Raw genomic sequence first — 23328 nt, 5'->3', positions numbered from 1 at the left:
CAAGTTTGTTGCGTATGGGGGTGGCGCCTATGGACACAAATACGTATTTCGAAAACGGTGCAGAAACTTCAAGAGGCGAGAACTTAATCTTATAGACCGAATGTGGCCTTAGAAAATTTTTCGAACCCAACGTTACATGAAGAAATGGATGTAACTTTTTCTTTAATGTTCGTAGAGTAAAAAACGTTAAAATCGGAGCTCGTATGTAAAATTTATGCATGTTTACTGAAGGGCACTCTAGGACACCTATCAAATTGCGATCGTTTGCATGAGATATTCAAAAATTCATAAAATATTAATACAAATTTGGATGAAGAAATATTTTATATGTAAATTATAACCCTCGATGAAATTAAGCAAAATCAATCATTAGTGACAGGTCACGGTTATAAAACGTCACTAATGACCTTCAGCAAATAAGGTTAAAAGGATATAATATCCGGTTTCTATCATAACTACATGGTAGGTGGGGTTGTAAGGGGGCTACGTGCGTGCGGGAGAGGTCGCAAGTTCGATTCTCATGGAACGCAGACTGAAAATAGTGTAAAAAATAGCGTGGCTTATGGGGCATATTCGATGGATCTACGTGGGGATGGCTCAGGTTATTTTTTTTTTGACTTTTTCATATCCATAAAACGCAAAAAGCGTTTGTCAATCAAGAGTGACGGGTCAAAATTACGACCTGTCACTAATGACCTCATTAGTTATGTGTTCAGGGTGATGGGTACGGAATCTGTCACTAATGACGATTATCACTCATCACTAATAAATTTTTTTCACGTAGTGATAAGTCCCAACTCAACTAATGACGGTTATCATCCGTCACTAATGAATTTTTTTTTCACGTAGTGATAAGTCCCAACTCAACGCCAAAGTGGTGTAGGGTTTAAGTTGATGTTATATCGTACATTGGCGCTAAGTTGAGGCGCTGGCTGTGATAGGACATGCCAACGGTTGAGGAGTGAAAAGGATCGATGATGGATCATTGAGGCAAGCATGAGGGGCAACGCCGATGACCCCTCACCCACCGCATCAACCAATCAAGCTGATGTGCTCCGCAGCGCACATAGTTAGCCTTAACATCTCAGCTCCTTCTTCTTCCATTGCTTGCGCAGGGCTCCACCACGGGCCCTCGGCCGCTCGACATGGAGACGCGGTCTATGGAGGCGAAGGATGAGGAGGATCTGGACTAGGAGGAGGTGGTGGAGCACGCGGTGGTCGGTGGCACCTTGATCGATCGTGGCAAGCTAGCAGTGTTGGGTCAGACGATGCACGTGATCGACACGGATTATGGTAGGGGATCGTGGTCACTGGTGTAGGAATATGTATTAGCCTACACCCGGCAATCTGTTTTCGCTCTTGGGCCAGCCGGTGGGAAGCGACAGGCGGTAGAGGAGCTGGAGGCGTTATACAGCAGGAGAGAGAGAGCGGCCAAGCGGAAGAGGGACAAGAGGCGGCATGTGGGAGGCGAGCAGGAGTGCAATGAGGGGGAGGAGCGAAATCAACGGGATTTGTCGAGGGTGCCAAAAGTGTTGATAGGGGATTTTAGGGAGAAGAAACCAAACGGGGAAAGGGCGAATATGGGAAGAGCGTGGCCGTGTACTGATGGATGTCGGATCGGAGGAGGTTGGGTGCATGGAAGGGGAAGAGGTTCGATGTGCGGAAGCGACGGATGCAAAAGAAAAGAAGCGGGGAAGGAAAGAAAGGATCACTGATCATGATTGCAACAAGGGAATGGTGGACGGGATAAATGCAAACAATTAAAATGGAAGGAGACGGAAGACCAATTTTAATTGTTGACGTTTGATCGTGTAAGATGTAAGATAGAGATCATCTACTACAACTTATCTATTTTATAGGTGTATAAATAATTGTAAATTGATATTAGTTCTGAAAATATAACAAGGGCCGGGGAAGAAACCATGAGTCAAATGTTAGCGATCAGTACCGACTAGTTTTTCTTTTGTTTCTCGTGAAGCATACACCTAGCTTAGCCAAAAAGAGAGAGAAGATCTTCGAGAGGAAAAAAAAACAAAGATAGATAGAGAGTGCTGAAGGAGAGAAGGTTGGTTGAATCACAAGCAAGCCACACCGGCTTTTGGTTGACTGGAGCCGGCCAAGCTCTTCGTTCGAGCTAATTTCTGCAGTTTAATCCATGTGCTCTCCTCTCCAAAGCGAAAGACTCATGTCCTGCAGTAGGGGTGGAAATGGATGGCAGGAAATCCGAATTATCCGATTCCGTATCCGTTAAAATGCGAATATGGATATCCGTATCCGTATTCGTTTCTGAAATGGATACTAAAATGGATATATCCGAATTCGTTTTCGAGATTCGGATTCAAATGTGGATATCCGAATTCGAGATATATCCGATTTGTATCCGTATCCGCCAACCAGGGAACCAAATTTTGCTAAAGTTTTAGAAATTTCAGATATGAACGAAATTCCAACCCAATCAAATTGGAACAATTTCAGTCAAATTTCATCAAATTTCAGTTAAATTTGATCAAAAATTTAAATTTCCAACATGAATTTTGAACAAAATTTGTAAAATTCCGGCCCAATCAAAGTAGAACAAATTTCATTTGAATTTTATCAAATTTCAGACAAATTTTTTCAAAAATTTAAATTTCCAACCTGAATTTCGAAAATCGAGTAGATATCCGAATGCGGATTCGTATTCGAACTATCCGATTCGTATTCGTATTCGAAGATATCCGGATCCGTATTTGTATTCGGATTAAAATATGGTAAATCGTACTATCCGAATTCGATTCCATGCATATCCGATCCGTTTCCATCCCTATCCTGCAGGTCCATTTGCACACTCATCCAAGCCATAAGATCAATGCATGCAGCCCGGAAACAAGACGTTGAGAAGTGGATAAAGCATGCATCCCGGAAACTTATGTGGGATTATATTCTAATTTGTTCGGAAAACCAGTGGCCGGAGACAACGGTTTCCAGGATACCAGGGGCGAATGTGTAATTTGCGATGTTAGTGTCCAGTGCTGATGCAATGGATGCAGAGAGCTAGCTATCCAGTAACAGCTACAGGCAGGGGCGAAACTAGGCTCCAGGGAGGTGGTTTTTAGTCCGGGATTTGAATCTACATTTTTATTATATTTACCTTGTAAATAATAGAATTTTTAAACCCAATTTAAATTAAATGGGACAGCCTGAGACTTAGCCCATGGCTGGTTTCGCTCCTGACTATAGGTCTGCTGAATCTGGCTATGAACGCATGGTCCTAACTTGTCTATTGTCATAGGTAAATACAAACGCGCCATAGATTAAAAAATAGGAGTACCCCTCCGTCCGAAAATAAAGGAATTTTAGGATTTGTGTTTGTAAAATATTTTTAACTTTGAGCATCACTGTATGGACAATTTCACATATTGACAAGGTAAAATTAAGATCACTAGATCCGTTGTGAAATATATTTTTGTAATATATACCTTTTCTACTCTAAATATCATATTATCATCAAAACTATTAGTAAAAGTGTGTCGATGTGCTAAACGACTTATAGATTGGATCAGAGGAGGTATATTTCACTTCCTATGGAGTATGTTTTGTAAAATTTCTGCGTTACTCTCAACGTTGTGACTAATAAGATAGATAATTTCTTTTAGAATAAATCATCAGAATATTCTAAGTAGGGTTATCTGCTCAAAGTTATGTGTTACTCAAGACGTGCTATTTTTTAAACTTCTAAGTAGGATTTCTAATGAATTAGCAAATGTCCAACACTTGGCTTATTTTCAGGGGACATATACCCATCCAAGAGAGTTATCTGCTCAAAGTTCAATATAAAGAATTCTTCTTTCAGGGTAAATTATCACAATATTTTATGAATGCACGTCACGGTGTGTGCGCGTGTGTGTGTATATATATACACACAGCTCTCTGTAGTTCAATTCGACAGTATCTAGCTAGTACTTTACTTCAGGATACTTCTCTAGTTTTTTTAAGGTAATTTAATAATTTGAAAAACATTCCAACCTCTACATCTCACAATATATCCGACCGATCATTATTACAACTTTTTATTACAATGTAGACTCTATCTACTATATAAATTACTTTCTCACTTATTACAATAGAAAAACATTATAGTGTAGACTCCGTCTACAACATAACCACCCAACACACATGATATAAGAGAGAAAAAAAGACCACCACTGTTTAACATAATTGTAATCATTATAGTGGTCTCCTTGCATAATGTACCGTACCTCCTTCTCTAATAAGGTTAACCTTATCCAACAAATACTACTAAAGATAATGTACCGTACCTCCTCCTTCTCTAATAAGGTTAACCTTATCCAATAAATACTACTAAAGATGACTTATGTAATTGTGAATCTTTACTTTATCAAAACTGTAATTTCGACTGAACCAGCATAACGCACCTATTCCCATCAAAATTTGTTTTTCATTCCTAAACCTATTCTATCTAGCCTTGTTCTATACATGTTTGAAACATTACGTGGAGGTTGGGTTACCCGAACGTTATATCCAAATAATTTTTACAAATGACAATAAAAAGTAAGATGCTATATTGTTTCATTTGCATTACAGAAGCAACATCTCTTACTGCTCCAGTTGGTTTGGAGATCGACGACGCTTCAGCTGAGCTCCCTGGTGTGTGCGATCGAGGAAGCACACAGTGATTGGCCATTGACTTGATACACAGCTCTGTTCTTGTAACACATCACACACCATGCTAGTAGTAGTACGCAAGATCACTTCTATGGGTTTTACTTGGTTCATCGTTAAGTGCATCAGAGGAGGTAGCTGGTAGCATAGTGAGAAGTGGTGGAACAAAAAAGCGACTTCATTTGGTGATTCTTGGATGGATAACATGTTTGCTATGTTTCATCGAAATCTAATTTTATGGACAACTCTTTTTCATAAGAAATTATTTGATGGATATAAGTCAAATTTGATCTGCAAGTACATAAAATAACGAACAAAAATGGGTAGAAAAATATGAGACTTGCCATAGTGTCATGATATGATACGTAGAGACTGAGATAAAAAATTGAGAAGGTTTCGCAAAAGTTGTCACGTATGATGCTTAGAAATCGAAACATCTCCGAGGAAGAATCATGGTTTGGAGAGGGAACGGATCAGGTTTGAACCCGAAGTGACGTTTGAATCGTCGTTTGACCTTAAAACTTTTTCTACACTCAACATACAACATAGCATATTCGATGTTAAAATTTGGCATTTTTCTGGGTCCGTTTGCTATTTTTAATTCATTAAGTGCATTTCTAGGCTTTTAATGGATATAAGTCAAATTTGATCTGCAAGTACATGAAATAATGAAAAAAAATGGGTAGAAAAATCATATTCATGTTGTTGAGTCTATTTTTAGGTCATACCTAAGAAATGAAAAGAAATTTGAAACATCTGGGCGGCAACACTCGACCAGCAACATGTAGCTTATTGGTTTTTTAATTCTAAAAAAAGCAAACGAAGTCAGAAAAACATGAGACTTGCCATAGTTGCATGATATGATACGTAGAAGCTGAGATAAAAAATTGAGAAGGTTTCGCAAAAGTTGTCACGTACGATGCTTAGAAATCGAAGCATCTCCGAGGAAGAATCGTGGTTTCGAGAGGGAATAGATTAGGTTTGAACCCGAAGTGACGTTTGAATCGTCGTTTGACCTTGAAACTTTTTCTACACTAAACATACAACATAGCATATTCGATGTTAAAATTTGGTATTTTTCTGGGTCCGTTTGCTATTTCTAATTCATTTAGTGAATATGTAGTCAAAAAAAAAATTCATGTGTTTGCCGAGTGTCTTTGTTTTACACTCGGCAAACCACGTGTTTGCCGAGTGCCTTGATCTAACACTCGGCAAACAACTGGTTTGCCGAGTGTTCTAGATTTGACACTCGGCAAAGATCCCACACTCGGCAAAACAGCGAATATAGGGTTTCCCCACCCCGCGCGCGGGGACAGATCGAAAACTGTCCCGCGCGTGACTCCCCTCCTGCCACCGCCGCCTCGGCCTGCCCCCGCCCCCCGTCCGCCGCCGCCTCGGCCCGCCGCCGCCGCCAGCACCGCCGCCTCGGCCCGCGCCCCCCCGCCGCCAGCGCCGCCGCCCTGCCTCCGCCGCCAGCGCCCCCGAGCCCATCCGCCGCCGCGCCCCTCCGCCGCCAGCGCCGCCTCGGCCCGCCGCCGCCCCTCCGCCGCCTCGGCCCGCTGCCACCGCGCCCCTGCGGGCCGCCGCCGCCTCGGCCCGCGGCCCTGCACCGCCTGCGCCGCCGCCCCCTCTCCGCCGCCGCCTCGGCCCGCCGCTGCCGCCGCCGACAACGCCCCCGCCGCCCCTCCGCCGGCACCTCGGCCCCTCCGCCGGCACCTCGGCCAGAAACAAGGTACAACCGAGTGTCTTCTCCATTACTGCATACTGGATAGGCTCCGATTGACAAATGGTAGCACTACTATCATATAATTGTATGTAAAATTCAAACCTTATCCATTACTGCATACTGGATAGGCTCCGATTGACATAATTCAAACATACTTCATGTGTTGTTTTGCATTTTATAATTAATATGGTTGAGTGCATGTCAAGATAGCATCAAATCAATCAACTCTTCCAGCATGACAATCGAACGCAGTTTAGCCAAGGAGAAGTCTATGTCATCTTTACAGATTGCCAGCAAAGTCCATTTCAATCCCAAGAAAACAAACAGGATATAATATGTCCCGAATTTTCTGGTCCCAAATAACTCAGTACGAAATTGAGTTGCTTATAAGCAAAACCAAAATGATTAAGTCCAATACAAGTACGGAACTTAAGTGCTTAACCCTCATTGGAGATTAGTTTATACTAAATAATTAAGGTGGATAGGAATATTCCTTGAAATATGGTGACGTAATATAAAATTATCTTTCCTCGCCTTTAGAAAGGCATGCGTGTTTATAATAAATTTCTGCAGCAGCTCTTTCTTTCTGAAATTCAATCCTAGTTAATTTTTTGAGGCAGTCAATCCTAGTTAGAAAAATATATCTTAAGCATGAATCCTACTAATTTAAATAGAAAAGATTGTAAATGTTCAACTCAATGGGAAGGAACTGGTCAACTATGCTATCACCTCTATCTGAACCTTGCAAAAGTACTTTTGGAAATGTGTTTAGGCTATATGACAATGCTAGCTGGATGTTTTTATTGCTTCATAGAGATTTTAGGGTTGAGTTGTGCAATTGCACAGGTAACAATTGGCTAGTTTCAATATATGAGCAACTTAAATTGTTAAAGGCACAACTTTGCTATTTATTACAAAGGAGGTGCCGTCGAAATTTTGAATTTTGGCTAATTTAGGCTTTAGGATGTGCATGTGCGTAACCTATGCGTCTCCCGTTTGAAAGAGTTATGGTTACAAATATGCAAGTCCTTGCATATCTATAACCGTAACTGTTTTGAATTGTCCACGTTTTTTGGACAGCCCGAGGATGTGTAGATTGGGTTCGTTTCAATGCTCTACTCCGATCCGAGACAGAGTTTCGGCAGCGTCTCCCCGTTGTTCTCCGGATACGCATTCTCTTGGCTTTGTTGCCGAGACGTGTATTTGGAGAACAGCGGGGAGGTGCTGCCGAAATTATGTCTCGGATCGGAGTAGAGCATGGAAACGGCCCAATCTACACATCGTCAGGTGGGATTAGGACCTATCTTTACCTATTAGATAGTTTGATGCATGCCGATTCCCTCTTATGGCCAAACACAAATATTTGATTTTTATATTACTTGCTGAATAAATAATATTATATGTGTATGTTTCCCAATATGTTAGAGGATGGATGATCGTGAGTGGATGTACACTGGCCGCTCTAGTCAGAGTTTTTTGACCGATGAATGGATCCAGAAGACCGATGCGTTCTTGGAATTAGCATTTGCTAGGCCTAAGGGACCTCGTGAAACTTGGTGCCCATGCAGTATTTGTGCAAACACGCGTCAACAAACAAAGGAGGTCATGGGTCAACACCTTTGTAAGAATGGGTTTATGCCACACTATACCCGGTGGACCTACCATGGTGAGTCCGAACGTGCCAGAGAGGAGGTGGTGCGTCAACGCACCAATGACTATGATGTCGGGGTCGGAGACATGCTAGATGACTTCCATGACGCACATTTTAATGAAGCACGTATGGAGGAAGTGCCGGAGTCAACCGCAAAGGCCTTTTATGATATGTTGTCTACGGCGCAGCAACCCCTTCACGGGCATTGCAAGGTTTCTCAACTGGATGCCATCAGACGCCTAATGGCTATCAAGTCCCAGTTTAGCTGCAGCCGAGAATCCTTCGATGCAATGCTGACAGTTGTTGGTAGCCTTCTCCCGGAAGGTCACATTCTGCCAAAGAGCATGTACGAGTCGAAGAAAGTCCTCCGTGCACTTAAGATGCCATATGAGCAGATACATGCTTGTCCAAAGGGATGCATCTTATTTAGGAAAGAACACGCGGACGCAAAGTACTGTGTGAAGTGCAATTCCTCTAGGTATCTTGAGGTAGACTCTGGTGATGGTCAGAAGAGGCAGCTCGCAATCCCCGTGAAGATCCTTCGGTATCTTCCATTCGTACCGAGAATCCAACGACTGTATATGACTGTGAAATCTGCTAAACAGATGACATGGCACAAAGATGGGCGTCGATACAATCCTACAAGCTGGTACATCCATCGGATGGTGAAGCATGGAAGACGTTCGATCTGATTCATCGTGAAAAAGCTCTAGAGGCTTGTAATGTACGAATTGCGCTCGCAACTGATGGGTTCAATCCATATGGTATGACTTGTGCCTCATACAGTTGTTGGCCCATGTTTGTTATTCCCCTCAATCTCCCCCCCCCCCGGCGTCATCTTTCAACGACAGAACATATTCCTGTCGCTGATAATTTCGGGGCCTGAATACCTGGGGAAGAATATGAGTGTGTACATGGAGCCGCTGATGGATGATTTGGTCCGTGCTTGGGAGGATGGGGTCTGGACATATGACCGAGCTACAAAGACAAACTTCAAAATGCATGTTTGGTACCAGTACTCCCTGCATGATCTACCGGCGTATGGGATATTCTGTGGCTGGTGTGTGCATGGGAAGTTCCCATGCCTAGTATGCAGGGCGGCTCTGATGTTCATTTGGTTGACAAAGGGTGGCAAATATTCTTCCTTCAACAAGCATCGACAATTCCTTCCTCTTGACCATCCATTCAGACAAGACGTGAAGAACTTTATGAAAGATGTAGTTGCCGAAGGCTCAGCACCACCTAAGATGACCGGTGCCGCGGTTCGTGCTCAGTTAGACGCTCTCGAGTCCAATGCCCAAGGAGATGGATTTCTGGGATATGGTGAGCAACACGCCTGGACTCACAAGCCATGCTTGTGGAATCTCCCCTACTTCGATGATCTCCTTCTTCCACATAACATTGATGTAATGCACACTGAAAAGAATGTCGCTGAGGCCATTTTTGGCACAATCATGGACATTCCTGAGAAGACAAAGGATAACGTTAAGGCTAGAGTCGATCAAACGAGATTATGCAATAGACCACAGCTAGACATGGCTCCTCCCAAAGGCGGGAAATCATGGACGAAGCCAAAGGCCAATTTCGTTCTTACAAGGGCCCAAAGGAGGGAAGTACTTGAGTGGTTCCAAACCTTGATGTTCCCTGATGGGTATGCAGCGAATCTGAAGAGGGGAGTGAATTTAGCTACTTTACGAATCAACGGGCTCAAGAGTCATGACTATCACATATGGCTTGAGCGGCTACTGCCGGTGATGATTCGAGGCTATGTCCCCGAGGATGTTTGGCTAGTGCTTGCGGAGTTGAGCAATTTCTTCCGCCAGCTTTGTGCCAAAGAGTTATCTCATACCGTGGTAGCAGACATGGAAAGACTGGCGCCTGTGTTGCTCTGCAAGTTGGAGAAGATCTTTCCACCCGGCTTCTTTAATCCGATGCAACATATGATTTTGCACCTCCCGTATGAAGCACGAATGAGGGGGGCCGTGCAGGGCCGTTGGTGCTACTCAATTGAGAGATTCCAAAAGATTCTTTGAAATAAATGTAAAAATAAATGCAAAATTGAAGCATCCATAGCCGAGGCATACATCCTGGAGGAGGTGTCAAACTTCACAATAAAATACTATGCTGACAATCTTCCCAGTGTGCATAATCCACCCCCTCGTTACAATGTTGGAAACCCCGAAGATGAATCAAAGCTTAGCATCTTTAGAGGGCAACTTGGCAGTGCAAGTGGTGCGACTAACAAGACCTTGCAACATGAAGAGTGGCGCACTATTATGTTGTATGTCTTGACCAACCTATCCGAAGTGGAGCCGTACATGCAGTAAGTGCTCAATACATTATTTCTCAACTAGTCACAAGTTTGTGTCCAACTCCGCTTCTTCTCATTGCTATAGGGAATTCAATGAGCAATTCTGGTATGAATCAAGGGAACCTACCCTCGAGGAAGCTTCGGCCCTTCTTAGAGATGGTGTGGGAAATGACATGCCCGATTTCATTTCTTGGTTCAAACAGAAAGTACTTTCTAACTTGGCTATTACACCAACTTGATTTCATTTCTAACTTGATTTCATTTCTTACATGCGACTAATACACCAAGCTATCCCGCTTAAACTTGTAGGGAACAACCGACGAGTCTATGAGTGCCGACTTGAGACAAGTTGCGGATGGTTGTGCCTATAGGGTCAGGTCATTTAAGGCTTACGATGTGAATGGATATCGCTTCCACACAGCAAGCCACAAGCAGAGTCGGCCCAATCGTAGAACAACAAATACCGGAGTTTTTACTCCAGGCTTAGATGGGGCTGAGTACTACGGAAGAATTGAAGAAATATACGAACTAAATTTTGATGGGAGCAAACCTCTGAATCCCGTCATATTCAAATGCCATTGGTTCGATCCAGAAGTAGTGAGACGGACCCCTAATCTTGGGCTAGCCGAAATTCGACAATCAACCGTCTTACCAGGAGACGATGTCTATATTGTGGCTCAACAGGCCACGCAAGTTTATTATCTCTCGTACCCGTGCAAAACCGTTGAGCGTCTTAAGGGTTGGGATGTTGTGTACAAGGTACCGCCACACGGTAAACTACCAGTCCCAAACAATGAAGATTACAACATAGACCCCAACACATATGATGGAGAATTCTTTCAAGAAGATGGGCTCGTAGGGAATTTTGAGATCGACTTGACGGAAGCTTAGGGCATGGAAGTAGACAATGAAACTGGTGTTGACGAGGACGAAGAAGACGAGGTTGAGAATACAAGGGACTTGGAATTACTTGAGCGGTTACATTTAGACAATGACAGTGATGACGCCATTCCTCCTCCCGAGCATCAGGATGATTATTTCGACACGCGTGATAGTGATGATGAGACTTATGATCCAGCTGATCCCGATGATGATGATTATTTCTAATAACTGTATGTTTATTTGTAATAACTGTATGACTTATTCTTTCTCATAGCATGTTTTTTTAGTGTGCTTCATTTATTTACATCAAGTTGTAACATCCGTACTAATTGGTTTACTCGTTCTCATAGCATGGTGGGCGGTATGAGGAAGTTAACGTCGCTATACAAAAAGGCGACGGGGAAAGCCACGGATGTAGGTGACGGGTCCGGAAAGAGACCCCGGGGGAAGACCTCCAGGAAGGACGAGAGGCGGAGGTAGGGGTGGAGGAGGTGCTTCTATACCTGTTGTTGAGGAGGAGACTGAGTCGCCTCTAGGTGCGGCTGAGTCTGAGTCTGACTCACCTATACCTACGGCTGCGACTCAGTCTGGGGATGAGGAGGAGCAGGTAGAGGAGGAGCAGGTTGACCAGGGGGGTATCTCTAGCTCTACTTCTTCTCGTGTGTGGCTGCGTGGTCCTTCGAGCCTCCCGAGGCGACCGGTGCCAATGGCTAGACGCCCGCTCATTCGACCAGATGGAGAGAAGTAAATGGCTCTCTCTACTCTCATTATTTTTTTTGCCTTTGTATCTTCAATATTTCAACACATACTAATAAATTGCCTTTACACTTATGCAGGAACTGGCTGAGGGTTGGAGAGGGTGACCACTCACGCCATGTAAACGGCATCCTTGGACTTTTGATCAAGGAGAAGTTCCCTGGCATGGTTACTTTGGGCGGAGTAATCGAGCCAGCATACACATGGGCTCACTATGCAGCCGCGCCGGACGCCCATGACCGGGAGGGAAGGGTGTTTCCCAATAGAGCCGAGCGGGTGAAGGCCGAGCTGTGGGTAAGTTTCGTTCGCACTACATTAGTCAATACTAATCGCATGGAAATTATTTAACTAATGACTGGATCCGTCGCGTCTATATGCAGGATTTTTTTAGATGCGAGCCGGGCTTAGAGGCTAGGCCAGCTGCTGTCATCGACAAAGCTACCAAGAAACTTGTTAAGGATATGCACTATGAGGCGCGCGTCCAGGCCGTGATCAAATTTCACGCGGACACCTTGGAGCGAAGGTGACAAAAAAAGACGCTAGGATCATATCTCTGACCCGGGAGCAGTACCTGAAGGTAAAGTACATTAAAGCTTATTGTTCCTTAGATTACTAACACTTAATTTCTTCTTCTTATATATCATGTACTTGATTATTTAGGTGCCTCCGGGGTGGTGCGCCGGAGACCTTCCGTGCTGGTTTGTGATCGTGGACAAGTGGTGCGCTCCCGAGTGGGAGGAGAGTCACAATGCTTGCCGGGAAAGGCGATTGTTGATGCCTGGCGCGCCACACCATCAAGGCAACCTCAGCCTGACTGGTTTCGCGGCTAGATGGGTATGCAATAGCATCTGTTGTTCCCAAGCTCAGTTCTCCTTAATTTCTGTGCGGGTGTCCCCTTTATGAATGTTATTGTTTTTCTGTTGCAGTCGGCAAAAAATGATGGTCAGCCTCTCTCCCAGTTCAAGGCTTATGCTTTGGCCCATAAGTCAAAGGCGATGCACGGGGTTGCTTATGACCCGAATGACCCGGCCTCAGCGTACACCAACGAGAACGTCAAGGCTCGCCTGGATGGATACACATCGATGGCAAAGGAGGTCCACGGCCCAGACTTTGATCCGAGCAAGCAGGATCTTGATGGGGAAGTGGTTATGAGGGCGGGAGGAGGCAAGAAACATGGCCGGTTCTGGATTGGCGACGGCACACTCGATACGGCCACCACTCCCTCTCTCTCTCTCAGCTTAGAGCTCAGAGCACGAGCTCAGGTCCGGGTATACGCCCTCGCCCAGAGCCTACACGGATTGCGATGAACGAAATGCAGGTTAGTTCTGTTTCATTCATCCTCCACTATCTTTACATGCTTTGCATTGGAACGATGATGAGATTGCGATGACACACTGTAGGCCCAGCTGGATGAAGAAAGGAGGCTCCGGCACGAATTAGAGAGATCGTTCGAGGAGAGGATGGCGGCAGAACGATCCCAGTGGTATGCGATGATGACGCCCCTTTATGCTGCAATGGGCCAAACTCCGCCACCGATGCCAACCCCTTCTCGTTCACTTGCTCCACAGGCTCCAAACACTCCTGTGAGTTAGTTTATAACCTTGTAATCACCATTATTGCCATTCTTACAACCATAGAGTGTTGTGCTAACTACCTACTTTGTGCAGTATCCATCAGAGGGATCGAGTACGCCTGGAGCTGGAGGTTCGCACTTTGGTACTCCACCTCACTTTGGTTTGTTCTCCTCACTTTGAAAACTTACTTTTGTAACCCCATATCCATACTTACCATTTCTGTTTACTTTCAAATGCATACTTCTTAATTAGCGTTTTTGCTCCTTAATTGATGCAGATTAAGGTGGTAATCAAGTGTTGAGTCCATTATGGCCTGCTACATTTTCTTTTTGTTTGGACTATGTTTTGCTATCTTGTCACGACAATTTGTCATGTTTGTGTCACTTGCGCAAGTTTATGCGCTGTTTGTGGCATATGTGATGTTTATGCGACGGTTTATGTGATGTTTGTGTAATATGCGATGTTTATGCGACGCTTTATGTGATGTTTGTGTAATATGCGATGTTTATGCGACGCTTTATGGGATGTTTGTGTAATATGCGATGTTTATGCGACGCTTTATGTGATGTTTGCGTAATATGCGATGTTTATGTGAAGGTTGTAATATGTGAAATATATATATATTGTTTTGAATTGCAGTGACAGTTTTGAATCTGGTATGGATCAATTGTCGATCTGCTAAATAACAGTTTGCCGAGTGTTACACTCGGCAAACAAGGCTATGCCGAGTGTTACACTCGGCAAAACAGACACGTGTCACAAGGCTGTTCAATCTGGCATTTTGGATGCCACTTTGCCGAGTGTCCATGGGATACACTCGGCAAAGTGTGGCACGTGTCGCCAAACTGTGCTATTTGGGTGCTATTCTGTGCTCACTTTGCCGAGTGTCCTCGTGTTTGCCGAGTACCCTCCAGTACACTCGGCAAAGTGTCCTCGTGTTTGCCGAGTACCCTCCAGTACACTCGGCAAACGTCCCTTGATTTGCCGAGTGTATACCATGGGCACTCGGCAAAGTGTCCTCGTGTTTGCCGAGTGTATCCCTAAGACACTCGGCAGAGGCCGTTAACGCCTTGGCACCGTTAGGTCACTTTTTTTTGCCGAGTGCACGATATAAAACACTCGGCAAACAGTGGTTTGCCGGCACTGTGTATGCCGACAGTGGTATGCCAAGTGTTACACTCGGCAAACATGTTGCCGAGTGTTTTTAGGCCTTCGCCGTGTGCCCTAGGCACACGGCAAAGTCTCGAAATCCGGTAGTGGATGTAGGAGATTTAGCTAATTGCCACCTAATTAGTGACACCAAATTAGTGATGGATCGTTGAGATCTGTCATTAAAAATCTATTAGTGACAGGTCCTACTATGATCCATCACTAATATAACATCTGATCGGGACTCGATATAGACTCGTTACTAATAAGTGATTATTAGTGACGGGTCGTAATATGATCTATCACTGGTGATAATAATGATAGGTTAAGTTGTGACCCACCACTAATGGTCAGCCCATCAATGACGAGTCATCCTATGTCAGTCATTAGTAACAGGTCAAGTTGTGACCCGTCACTAATGACGTTATTCACAAAAAAAAAATTCTCACCTCAGCAGTACTAGAATATGAATCATTGTACATTTCTGACTAAGTTTGATGTGTATGGTGTGGCGTCTATGGACACAAACACGTATTTCGAAAACGGTGCAAAAACTTCAAGAGGCGAGAACTTAATATTCTAGGCCGAATTTGGCCTCAAAAATTTTTTCGAACCCAACGTTACACGAAGAAATGGATGTAACTTTTTCTTTAATACCTGTAGAGTAAAAAACATTAAAATCAGAGTCCGTATGCAAAAGTTATACCTGTTTTACTGAAGGGTACTCTGGGAAACCTATCAAATTGCGATCGTTTGCATGAGACATTCAAAAATTCATAAAATATTAATACAAATTTGGATGAAGAAATATTTTATATGTAAATTATAACCCTCGATGAAATTTGGCAAAATCAATCATTAGGGACAGGTCACGGTTATAACACGTCACTAATGACCTTCAACAAATAAGGTTGATATAATATCCGATTTCTATCATAAGTACATGGTAGGTGGGGTTGTAAGGGGGCTACGTTTTTGCGAGAGAGGTCGCGGGTTCGATTCTCACAGAACGCAGGCTGAAAACAGTGTAAAAAATAGCATGGCTTGTGGGGCATATTCGATGGAACTGCGTGGGGATGGCTCAGGTGAAAAAAATATTTTTTTTGACTTTTTCATATCAAAAAACGCAAAAAACGTTTATCTGTCATGAGTGACGGGTCAAGATTACGACCCGTCACTAATGACCTCATTAGTTATGTGTTCAGGGTGATGGGTGCAGAATCTGTCACTAATAACGGTTATCACCCGTCACTAATGAACTTTTTTCATGCAGTGATAAGTCCCAACTCAACGCCAAAGTGATCTAGGGTTTGCGTTGATGTTATATCGTACATTGGCGCTAAGTTGAGGCTCAATTTTGAAAATAGTTTCAGGCAGAGTTTATTTTTGGAAAAACGGTAAAGAAGTGATGAAAATAGGTAAAATATACAATGAAACAAGATAGGTGTACAGTAAGTTTATGTAATACCTCAGCCGGTTAGCATGGTGTCGGCTCATATGGTCCATGTCTGTTGTGTGGTGGTTTAGTACCATATTAGTAGTTTAGTTGGATAAGGGCCATCATATAAGCCTTAGTTTTCCAAACATATCACATTTGGGTTAAACGTTTTACATGAAGTGAGGACGAAATTATAAGAGAGGTTCTATATATGGGTTACAAGCGGATTTTGAACGCGAGGTGTTACTATTTATTTTACACAAAAAAGGAGAATATAGATACATAGGTGGTGTTATATTTTTTAGCATTTGTGATCGGGACTCGATATAGACCCATTACTAATAAGTGATTATTAGTAACGGGTAGTAACATGATCTATCATTGTGATAATAATGATAGGTTAAGTTGTGACCCGCTACTAATAGCCAACTCATCAGTGGCGAATCATCATATGCTAGTCATTAGTAACAGGTCAAGTTGTGATCTGTCATTAATGATGTTATTCACAAATTTTTTATTTTTCTTTTATTTTTTTCTCACATCAGCAGTACTAGAATATGAAATATTGTACATTTCTGCTCAAGTTTGATGTGTATGGGATGGCGCCTATAGACACAAACACGTATTTCGAAAATGGTGCAGAAACTTCAAGAGGCGAGAACTTAATCTTTTAGGTCGAATTTGGCCTCAGAAATTTTTTCGAACCCAACGTTACACGAAGAAACGGATGTAACTTTTTTCTTTAATGTCCGTAGAGTAAAAAATGTTAAAATCGGAGTCCATATGCAAAATTCATGCCTGTTTTACATAAGGGCACTCTGGGACACCTACCAAATTGCGATCGTTTGTATGAGATATTCAAAAATTTATAAAATATTAATACAAATTTGGATGAAGAAATATTTTATATGTAAATTATAACCCTCGATGAAATTTGGCAAAATCAATCATTAGTGGCAGGTCATGGTTATAACACGTCACTAATAACTTTTAGCAAATAAGGTTAAAAGGATATAATATCCGGTTTCTATCATAACTACATGGTAGGTGGGGTTGTAAGGGGCTACGTGCGTGCGAGAGAGGTCGCGAGTTTGATTCTCACGGAACGCAGACTGAAAATAGTGTAAAAAATAGCGTGGCTTGTGGGGCATATTCGATGGATCTGCGTGGGGATGGCTCAGGTGAAAAAAACATTTGACTTTTGTACTTCAAAGTTGATTATTCTAGTTAAAAGTATTTTTGAGTGATACTCTAATATAAGATTTGAAATCTCAAAGCTGTTCAAATTTCAATAATTAAATGGTAAAAATCTTTTTATTTACCAAAAAACTATGGTGGAGTTCCCCACAATCAAGCTGTTTTATAGATTTTATATAGTATATGTACATGTAGAGAATAGAAAAAAGAGCAGAAATAAGAGCTATACAAAAAGATCAATCCATGATTGAATAGAGGAAGCTAAACTACTCTTTGCACGCTGGATAACCAGTGCAATTTCTTTCATGAAAGTGTGTTCCCATTGATCCGCAGTAGGGTTGACTTTTTTCCGATAAAGGAAGCTTTATTAACTCTTAATGTCACATCAATATGATACAACTGTCAAAGAGCACGATCTCGGCCTCTGCATAACTAAAATGCACACAACCAAAAAGAAAACAAAACAATCGACTCTAAAAAGTGAAACACAATGGACCGACTTGATTAGACATCATATTATTTTGGGTAATTCAAATGCTCCAAGCGCTGAGAGTGATGATTTCCATGGAACCAGGTGTTTAAAGGTTCCTCTTGATATATGCTAAAGCATCATAAATGTCAATATCTCTATCTTGGGCTGGAAAAATGTTGTCCCAACATTCCTTCGCAAAGCTACAGGAGAAAAAGAGGTGTTGCAATGTCTTCTCTGTGCCCTGATCACAGAAGACACATTTGTATGATTCCAGATTGAAGTTTCTCCTATTAAGCAAGTTCCTCGTGTTCAGGATATCATGGAGCAATATCCAGAAGAAAACCTTATGACGCTTCTGACATGAACTACTCAAAAGCCATTTAAAGTGTATTGGAGCCTGACTCTGTCCCATGAAGATTTTGTAAAGTTTAACTGACAAGTATACTCCATTACCCCAAATATAGTACCATTCATCATTGTTATTGTTCTCAGGCAGCTCTGATAAGTAAGTTTCTAGCTCTTGATATTGTGCAAATGCTTGTTTAGTGAGAGGGGGTGAAAGAGATCATGCAAAGGGTCCATGTTGATTACTTGCTCTACCGTTGTCAAAGCAGACTTTATGGATAAGGCCAACTCTGGGTATTTCAAATGTCTAATTTCCCCATTCCTAATATCTATGATGTGGACCCAGATCCAATGTTGCAATGTGAAATGCCTTTGTATAAATCAAGAAACTCCAGATTGCCTCTCCACCTAAAGGATCCAACAATAAGTTTATCTGGAAGATTGTTTTCTTTATAGTATATTTTCCCAATAAAGTGTACCCATGGGAGGTCTTTCTTGTTGAAGAACTTGTGCAAGTTTTTCAGAAACAATGCATTGTTATGTGCTTCAATGCTCATAAAACCTAGCCCACCATGGGACTTAGGACGACATAACATTTTCCATTTTGCAAAAGCTGGACCTTTGGCTTTTAGATCAGACCACCTCCATAAGCAATGCCTTCTAGCTCTATCTATTTGATCAATTACTCCCTTTGGAAACATTAAACTGCACATATAGAAAGTTGGCAAGGATGATAGTACCAAGTTAACCATTGTTAGCCTACCAGCACATGAGAGGAAAGTAGTCATGCTGGCCAATCTTATGTGAATTCATTGTATGACAGGAAAAAAGTTTGCCACTCTTGGCTTAGTGAGAGCAAGAGGAAGTCCAAGATATGTGAAGGGAATATCTCCTTTTTGGCATTCTATGGTTCTTGTGAGAATGTCCATCTTTTAAATAGATACATTTATAGGCACCATACAAGATTTCTGATAATTAACCTTGGGACCTGTTGATTGTGCAAAAGTGCTAATAATGCTCTTGAGACAGAAGAGTTGTTTAGCACAAGCTGGCATGATCACCAAAGTGTCATCAGCATATTGGATTACTGGAAAATATGGACATGCTTGTGAGTTGATTGGTGTCTGTATTATGCCTTGCCGCATTGCTTTGTTAAGGATGGATCGCAATAAGGGCTTATTTGCAGAGCTCCCCAACCCGATTCTCCTGCTCACTAACCTGATTCTCTTGTGGAAATAATTATGTGGTGGAATTAATTATGTCTATTAAATTATTTGGCAAGTTGGTTAAGTTAATATTATGCTAGAATTATCCTTTTTACCCCTGGTTGACTCTTGATTTGTACAAGGCACTATTTTTGTTCATGCTTTTTTATTACACTAATAAACTGGAACTATATACTGTAAGAACCATTGTTTGCATAACATTACTACATAAATATAGTTTGAATGGTTAAAAGATGGTATTAATAGTATAGATATTACAACTAAATTGTCCAAATGAGAACAAAAAGACACCGATAAATACAAGAAATCATCATCTAGATTGAGTAATTGCCCTAGCAAGGTAACGACGGAACTTATTCATATCACTATCATTGGAATGTGAGGTAGATACATCCGATGCATTTTGAGGTGGGACGTGCTTTTTGTATCTAGTAGGTATGGTGCAAATGTAATTTGGGTCCCGATCATACAATTTGTATCTTAGGGAGTGATATTGCATTAAGGAAGAGTACATGATGGTACTTGGGAACAATGACAATAATCCTAGGGAGTGATATTGAAGTCTTACACGCCTTAATGAAGAGCAAGCAAATAAACAAGCATAATGAAAAAAGATACAGGTATACATGCCACTTGCATGTATCACAATATTGTGCCACTACTTGGCAACATCATTTCTAGTGATCACTCATGCTTCATTTTGAGCCACTGAAATTACTCTTTTGGTGTTTCCAATGTCATAAACATCTCTCTTTCAACTATTTTTGTAAATACTTGAGTAGCTATGAAGTGCTCATTTGTACTAGGCTTAGCACCACATTTCTTCACCAAGGCCATGACATCTTTGATTGCACACCTAGAGGTATCCTCCCTTCTTACCATAGACTCACAAGATGCATTTATCTTCTCATTCAATTGCACAATGTAACCAAACTGTTATTGCATCCATCGTCCTCCAATAGTCTTTGGTTTTTTGCCCTTGTCCTTTTCAAGCACTCAATGTCTCTTTCCTTGCCCACTAGTAGGTATAACTTCATCAACTCCACTACCATCATCATCCTTATCACCATCCTCATTGCGATTGAACGCATGTGTTTCATGGGAATAACTTTGGGGTAAGGTACCACTTGTAGGACACCAATGATCTTCAGCAGTGTTCCAAATATCTTCAAACATTTCAGCCAACAACTCTTCATTTTGAAGCATCAGTTCTTTAAATTCGGTGATTCCTTTGACTTCCTGCAGCAATACAAACAAAAGTTAGACATGTACCAAAAGATTGTGCATTAATAGGAAAAGTGTGCAGCATAACTTGAATGTTTACTTTTGTTTTCTTCTTCCATCAAGCTTCTAAAGCTCAAACTATTTTTCTTTCATTATCCTAGCCTAAAGCCGTCTCCTTGAGCAAATCTTTCCAATTGGTGTAGTCTTGCCTCAGCTTATCCCATTTGTTCTTAATTTGTAGCTTATCATAAGCTATTTTGGTCCTCTTTGTAAACTTGGCCATTACATTGTTGTACCCAATTTTGTTCAACTGTAATCCTGATCTATTGCTAGCCTTCACTTGTTCAGCAATTAACTCACATACTATCCTAGTGTATATGTTTTCATCATTCCAATCGCCCATCATGCTATGTTGTTGTAAAAAAACATCATGACATCTCGACAAATATTGTATTGCAACATACAACAATTGACACACTTCACACACTAATATTTAGGCATCACAGTAGCAGCACAAATTCAGATCAAATAGTTGACCTTGATTTCATATTTGCCATGTGCAGAGAGCACATAATACTAGCAAACCATCTACTATTGGCCACCATATCGACACAGCCGTGTAACCACAATCAAGAACAAGCAACCACCTATAGCAAGCCAAAAATGGACAAATCGACACACAAGAAAAAAAAAGGACAGGTCGATTACCTTGTATCTGGTAGGGAAGAGTTTCATAGATGAAGTTGGGGGGGTGACCAGATCTAAGCTTCTTTGAACTTGAGGCACCTCCTTCTTGGTACCGTCGACTTCTTCCAGGTGGTCCTTCTTCTGTGCAGCAGAGAGGGGGTGGCAAGGTGGGGTGTGGTGGGGAGGGGTTGGCAAAGAGGGGCAACTAAATGGGTGCGGTGGAGAAGGGCAACAGAGAGAGGCTAGTGGAATGGGGGTGGAGAGGGAGGGGTAGTTGTCGAACCTAATCGTCCATGGCTAAGCGACACGAGAAGGCGATGGGAGCGACAAGCGATGCGGCTCTGCGGGTTCAAGGATGACTGATGGGGGGGGGAGGTTGCCTAATGGCAAAGATGGGTAAATAACTGTGAACTCCATGGGGAGGTATGCATTGGAGGGGAGGGAAGCAGGTTTTTTTTCTCCCCACGCGTTGTGCAAAAAGAGGGATCGCTCTCCATGATTCCATGCGGGAAGTTGGTTGGGAAAATGGCATTTAGTAGAGCTTCTCCGATTCTGGTGGGGAATCTGCTACGGTGAGCTCTACCAAAGAGGCTCTAAAACTGCTGCAAGGACAAAGAGAGGTGAAGAGAGATGATCACCTTGCCTAACACCCTCTTGCAGTTGAACAATTTGCCTGGGACACCATTCAGTAGGACTGAAGAAGTACTAGTTGACAGAATTTGTTCCATCCAAGAAATCCATTTTGGCCCAAAGCCTTTATGGTCCATAATGTCAAAGATCACTGAATGTTCTAATATGTTAAAAGCCTTCTAAAAATCAAGCTTAAGAATAACTATCTCTCTTTTGGACTGGTGGCAGACGTGAAGTTATTCATAAGACCAAGCCAAGCAATCATATATTGTTCTTGTTTTTATGAAACCATACTGATTTGTATGAACTAGTTTGAGAATTACTTCCTGCAATCTGTTAGCCAATAGCTATCGAAGAGGGAGATGGGTGAGTCTGTAATTATTGACTGTCACTGGGGTATCTTTCTTAGGCCATCTCCAGTAGAGGAGGTATTTTTGCAGATTCGGGCGCTACAGTGATTGTGGTGCACTGTTCATGTACTGTAGAACTGAAGCAGAATCGGTACCGGTGCTACAGTACGCTACAGTGTTGCTACAGTACCGCGGAGAGAGAAACTGGGACTGCAAAACTGCTGAGCTACTGTAGCACCCGCAACACTGTAGCAGTACTGTTCACAGAGGCTGACAGCGGGTCCGGAGAGAGAAAAAGAGGAGTAGAAGGTAGAAAATAGAGTAGCTGCTGGAGATGAAAAAATAAAGGATGCTGTAATAGTGATATGGGATGCTGTAATAGTGATATGGGATGCTGTAATAGTGTTTTAGAGGATGAAAATTTAAAGTAGCTGCTGGAGATGGCCTTAGGTATCAGAGTTATGAAGGAGTTATTGATACTTTGAAGGTTGACTTTTCCATGATAAAAATCTTCAGAGTCTGTAAAAGTCATATGCAATTGTATCCCAGCAGAGTTAGATGAAATTCTCATTGAAGCCATCTGGCCTGGTGATTTGTTTGTTGGCAGCTCAGAGATCACAGCATCAATCTCTGCCTTTGTAAATGGCACCTCAAGAAAAGATAAGTCTTCATGTGCCTGCAGGAGGAATGGCAGATCAAAGTGCATGAAAGGCTTCTTAGTAGTCCCTAGTCTCTCTTTGAAAGAATTCCATAAGATAGCTGTTTTACTTTCATGATCTGACACCACTGTACCATTGTCTGTTGTGATTGTAGGGATCGACCTGATTTCTTCTATAATTAATTGTTGCTAGAGTTTGGAAAATTTTGGTATTTCCATCTCCAAATTTTACAAACGGTAGAAATCTTTTTTTCTAGCGCTACAGGTTGCTAAGAGCTGAAAGAGGTGAGATGAAATATGAGATGCCGTGGCGACCGTTGCATCAATTAGCAGAAGTTATTTGGGCGAGTCTGCGCGCACATACGAGTGCTATTTAACTGGAGATGTTAA

At 42.2% G+C, this 23328-nt stretch overlaps 1 long non-coding RNA gene across 1 annotated transcript; it reads left to right on the top strand.

Moving 5' to 3' along the window:
• The first annotated feature begins 12539 nt into the window (after window positions 1-12539).
• Window positions 12540-13550, top strand: LOC133896308 (uncharacterized). Its single transcript, XR_009905743.1, has 4 exons — window positions 12540-12565; window positions 12649-12822; window positions 12915-13306; window positions 13389-13550. It is a non-coding gene; the product is annotated as an uncharacterized LOC133896308 (long non-coding RNA).
• Window positions 13551-23328: the final 9778 nt, after the last annotated feature.

The sequence above is a fragment of the Phragmites australis genome, chromosome 16, assembly GCF_958298935.1.
Source record: "Phragmites australis chromosome 16, lpPhrAust1.1, whole genome shotgun sequence".
In the NCBI taxonomy this organism is placed as follows: domain Eukaryota; kingdom Viridiplantae; phylum Streptophyta; class Magnoliopsida; order Poales; family Poaceae; genus Phragmites; species Phragmites australis.
The sequence above is the reverse complement of the archived record's forward strand: the minus strand, read 5'-3'. Positions and strand labels throughout refer to the sequence as shown.